This window comes from Lissotriton helveticus, chromosome 3_1 (genome assembly GCF_964261635.1).
Source record: "Lissotriton helveticus chromosome 3_1, aLisHel1.1, whole genome shotgun sequence".
Classification (NCBI taxonomy): Eukaryota; Metazoa; Chordata; class Amphibia; order Caudata; family Salamandridae; genus Lissotriton; species Lissotriton helveticus.
Window position 1 is genome coordinate 407,393,745 of NC_136061.1, and position 5,218 is coordinate 407,398,962.

The 5,218-nt window shown below is 56.7% G+C and overlaps 1 non-coding gene and 2 pseudogenes across 1 annotated transcript; all 3 read right to left on the minus strand.

Annotated features, from left to right (window-relative positions):
• LOC144825557 (28S ribosomal RNA) overlaps nt 1-892 on the minus strand; it is a 3,615-nt pseudogene extending 2,723 nt beyond the window's left edge.
• Nucleotides 893-1,342: 450 nt separating this feature from the next.
• Nucleotides 1,343-1,496, minus strand: LOC144825690 (5.8S ribosomal RNA). Its single transcript, XR_013609511.1, has one exon. It is a non-coding gene; the product is annotated as a 5.8S ribosomal RNA (ribosomal RNA).
• Nucleotides 1,497-2,020: 524 nt separating this feature from the next.
• LOC144825431 (18S ribosomal RNA) lies at nt 2,021-4,450 on the minus strand (annotated as a pseudogene).
• Between the last annotated feature and the right edge of the window lie 768 nt (nt 4,451-5,218).

Sequence of the window (5,218 nt, forward strand, 5' to 3'; positions counted from 1 at the left end):
TGCGCCCGCCGCTGGAAGCGCATCAGGATCCCACCTCAGCTGGCGCACGCCAGCCCTCACCTTCATTGCGCCACAGGGTTTTGCTCGGCCCTCCGACTCACGCACGTGTTAGACTCCTTCGTCCGTGTTCCAAGACACTTCGCCGCAGAACCGTGGAGCCTGGCGTGGGCCTCCCCGTCCGGTGGCGCAACACGGTTGGGGCGCACTGAGAACAGTCTGGCCCAGTCGACAGTCATGCCGGGAGCAGGGGGCCCTGTCCCCCTTTCAACCGCCCCGCCGCGCCCCAAGGGGCGGCCGGGAACGACCACCCCGAAGCCTTCCCAGCCGTCCCGGAGCCGGTCGCGCCGAACCGCCGTGGATGAAATGCACCCTGCTGGGGCTGGGTAGGGCCCGGGCGCTGGTCCCGTGGAGGGGATCCGGAACTCCCGGGCCACCGACCTTCCCGCCATGTTGAATCCTCCAGGCGGACTGCACAGACCCCATCTGTTTACCTCTCGATGGTCTCCTGCCCTTTTGAAATCTCTTCAAAGTTCTTTTCAATTTTCTCTTACGGTACTTGTTGGCTATTGGTCTTGCGCCCATATTTATCCTTAGATGGAGTTTATTACCCGCTTTGGGCTGCATTCCCAAGCAACCCAACTCCGAGAAGACCCGATCCCTGCGCGCCGGGGACCGCTACTGGCCTAACACCGTCCGCCGGGTGAGCCTCGATCAGAAAGACTTGGGCCCACTGAGCGATGCCATGGAGTCGGTCTTCTGTACACCACATTTCCCGCACTGGCCGCCGGACGGGGATTCAGCGCTGGGCTCTTCCCTCTCCACTCACCCTTACTGGGGGAATCTTGGTTAGTTTCTCTTCCTTCGCTTAGTAGTATGCTTAAATTCAGCGGTTTGCCACGTCTGATCTGAGGTCGTAGTCGGAAGAAAACGCCGGAGCGTTAAGGGGGAGCCGGGGAAGGCCAGACCCCTGCTGGAGCAGGGGCCTGGTGTCCCGGCAGTGCGCGCCCTCTTTCTCAGGATCGGATCTGGAGGTGTTTCGCCCTCGCCGGGAAGACGGCCCTGAAGGTCGGCGCCCGAAGCTTGTGCGCACGGGTAGCCTGTGGGACACCACAGCCAGCCACTGGTGGCACGCAGCCAAGCGCCCCGGGACGGGTCCAGGGCGGACCGGTCGGCAGACCCCTTCACAGGGCTAGGCGCGCCAGCGGCGTACCTCTGCGGCAGGACCCGGCGAGGGGGCTGCCGCAGGCGATCGGAGTCTGACCTTGTGGGGGGACGAAGGGGAAGCGGAGCTAACCCTGTGACAGCCCCAGCCGTGTCCCGGGGAATCCCTGGGACGATTGAGCGTCCCTCAGATAGGCGTAGCCCCGGGAGGAACCCTGGACCGCAAGGTGCGTTCGAAGTGTCGATGATCAATGTATCCTGCAATTTACACTAATTCTCGCAGCTAGCTGCATTCTTCATTGACGCGTGAGCCGAGTGATCCACTGCCAAGAGTCACAGGCAAATTTTTGAAAACGTTTGCCCACCTGCGGGTGCAGGAGAGGCGGGAGGAAGGCGCCACCGTCCGTCAGCCGCCCGCGTGGCGAGACGGCCCGGGGGCCCCATTCAAGGCTTCCCTTTTGGGAGTCAGACTGCACCGTTGGGAGAAAAAAACATACCCAGGTGCTCGGCCCGGGAGTTGTCCCCCACCCACCCGTGGGCGAGGGAGGAGGTTCTTAGAGCGATGGGAATAGGCAGCCCCACAGCCGCCGGTCCCTCCCGGACCATGCGAGTCTTCAAACCCCTCGGCCCGGCCGCACGGGACCGGGTCAAACCAGGTACCTTGCAACGAGGAAGGGTCACCCCACCTGCACCGTCAGCCGTCCGTTTCTGGTCCTCATCTGAGCACCTCATGCAGCCGCGGACCGATCCGCCGGCTGGGGCGCGCCAGGGCCTGGGCCCTGTGCCTACGGTGCGTGCTTCCAGGAGGCAGCCGAGGGCTCCGGGTTAGCGCTGTCGGTCTCTTGGGCTGCTCCGCCGTTAATGATCCTTCCACAGGTTCACCTACGGAAACCTTGTTATGACTTTTATTTTCTCTAGGTAGTGAAGTTTGATCGTCTCCTTGGCGCTCCGCCAGGGCCATTGCAGACCCCAGCGTGGCCGATCCGAGGACCTCACCAAATCATCCAATTGGTAGTAGCGACAGGCGGTGTGTACAACACGAGCTTATGACCCGCACTTACTGGGAATTCCTCGTTCATGGGAAATAATTGCAATCCCCAATCCCTATCACGAACGGGGTTCAGCGGGTTACCCGCACCTGTCGGCGAAGGGTAGAAACACGCTGATCTGTTCAGTGTAGCGCGCGTGCAGCCCCAGACATCTAAGGGCATCACAGACCTGTTATTCCTCGATCTCGAGTGGCTGAACGCCACTTGTCGCTCTAAGAAGTTGGACGCCGACCGCTGGGGGTCGCGTAACTAGTTGCATGAAGGAGTCTCGTTCGTTATCGGAATTAACCAGACAAATCGCTCCACCAACTAAGAACAGCCATGCACCACCACCCACAGTATCGAGAAAGAGGTCTCAATCTGTCAATCCTTTCTGTGTCTGGGCCGGGTGAGGTTTCCCATGTTGAGTCAAATTAAGCCGCAGACTCCACTCCTGGTGGTGCCCTTCCGTCAATTATTTTAAGTCAGCTTTGCACCATACTCTCTTCGGAACCCAAAGACTTTGGTTTCCCCGAAGCTGCTCGGCGGGTCATGGGAATAATGCCGCCGGATCACTAGTTGGCATCGTTTATGGTCGGAACTACGACGTTTTCTGATTGTCTTCGAACCTCCGACTTTCGTTCTTGATTAATGAAAACATACTTGGCAAATGCGTTCGCTTTGGTTCGTCTTGCGCCGGTCCAAGAATTTCACCTCTAGGGAAATATGAATGCCCCCGGCCATCCCTCTTAATCATGGCCCTAGTTCCGAAAACCAACAAAATAGAACCAGAGTCCTATTCCATTATTCCTAGCTGAAGTATTCAGGCGACCGGCCTGCTTTGAACACTCTAATTTTTTTTAAGTAAACGCTTCGGGCCCCCAGAACACTCAGTCAAGAGCATCAAGGGGGCACCGAAAGGCAGGGGCTGGGACAGGCTTTTTAACTGCAGCAACTTTAATATACGCTATTGGAGCTTGAATTACCGTGGCTGCTGGCACCAGACTTGCCCTCCAATGGATCCTCTTTAAAGGATTTAAAGTGTACTCATTCCAATTATAAGACCTCGAAAGAGTCCTATATTGTTATTTTTCGTCACTTCCTCCCCGAGTCGGGCGTGGATAATTTGCGCGCCTGCTTCCTTCCTTGGATGTGGTAGCTGTTTCTCAGGCTCCCTCTCTGGAATCGAACCCTGATTCCCCATTACCCGTGGTCACCATTGTAGGCACAGAAAGTACCATCAAAAGTTGATAGGGCAGACATCCGAATGTATCGTCGCCATCACAGGGACGTTCAATAGGCCAGAGGTTATCTAGAGTTACCAAAGCGGCCTGGCGAGCCCGCATTGGTCTTGGTCTTATAAATACACGCATCCCAGGAGGTCAGCGCTCGGCGGCATGTATTTGTGCTAGAATTACCACAGTTATGTCACCTCGGGGGGCAGCCATCACATTAAAATACAGGTTAATCCAACTCAGGATACTGCATCGCTCATATATGACTGGACAAACTCTGAAGCAAATAGGTTCTAGATCTGACAATCTCTGCTTGAGGGGATGTGACCAACATGCCACGTTTGACCACAATCTGTGGAGCTGCCCAAAGTTGAGGGCCCTGTGGGAGCGGGCCTCGGAACACATGTGTAAGGCCTTACAAAAAGAATTTGCCCTGATGCCACGGTTGGGTTTGTTGAATATCTGGGAGGTGACTGACCTGACGGAAGTGGAAAAACAGTTTACGACATTAGGATACACACTGGTTAAAAGGGAAATAGCGAGAGGGTGGGGGAGTAGTATCGCACCGGGCGTCCATATGTGGGTGAAAGAGCTTGATAGGTGTATGCTGGCAGAAACGGATGTATTTGTGGCGAGAGGGTGCCCCAAGAAATGGGACCGAAAGTGGTCGAACTGGAATAAATAGAGATTGTGGTGTCCCCAATGGTGGAATTGGCAATGCATAACTGTACAGAAAGTGCAGAATGTCTATAATATGTACATGTATTTGCTTACTGTCTGGCTTGTGACGCATGTGTAAGTCATAATGTACTGTCCTGATAATGCACATGACTTTGTTGTATTAATAAAAACATCTTAAAAAAAAAAGAATTACCACAGTTATCCAAGTAACAGATGGAGCGATCAAAGGAACCATAATTGATTTAATGAGCCATTCGCAGTTTCACTGTACCGGCCGTGTGTACTTACGCGAGCATGGCTTAATCTTTGAGACAAGCATATGCTACTGGCAGGATCAACCAGGTAGCCGCACTTCTGACGGGGTGGGTTTGGGGGGCTGCATGCCCATTTCCCTGACCGGCAACCTTCACGCACCCCTCCTTCTGGGAGCCTGCTGGGGGAAGGAACCCACCTGCCTAGACAGGAGTGCTCGCTGGAGGGGTGGAGAGGTGCAGTTGCATGGGCACCAGCGGACCCAGGCATCTCACCCGGGAGGGAGAGACAGGCCAAGTTGCAGCCTGAGCGAGACACATGGGTGCCGGGGCCTGGCGGCAGCAGCACCCCTCGGAAAATTAGTTCCGAACTGCTATGGAAATGTGCTGGGAGGAGAGGGGTGACAGCAGGGCGCACAGAGCCTACGAACCTGCTGGGCAGATGCATCTGAGGGCCTGGCGCCACCCGACCCCTTCCGCTCGGGTCATACCACTGGGGGTCACGAGCTGCCGGGGCCACTTGGCTTTCGCTCTGCTGGGTAGGGTGAAGGGCCTCCCGCCAGGCAGCAGGCCCGCTAGTCGGACAGGCCATGCAGGGAGGAAGCTCCTTGCTTGAAACAACAGCCAAGGCTGGCCAAGCAGTCCATCTCTAAATGGACTGAGAGTGCCCAATCCCTCAGAGTACGGCTGGGGCATCCCCTGGCAGGCCACCCTGCGCAGTGGGTATGCTAGCTTAGCGTCTCTGCCTGCTCCCAGGGCAAGCAGACTCGGAGAAAAAGGACCATCAAGAAGGGGCTGAGAGGCAGGTGCGTACCTGGGCCCCTGGGGGACCCGGCGGGAGGGCCCGGGTGCAGCCTTTCCC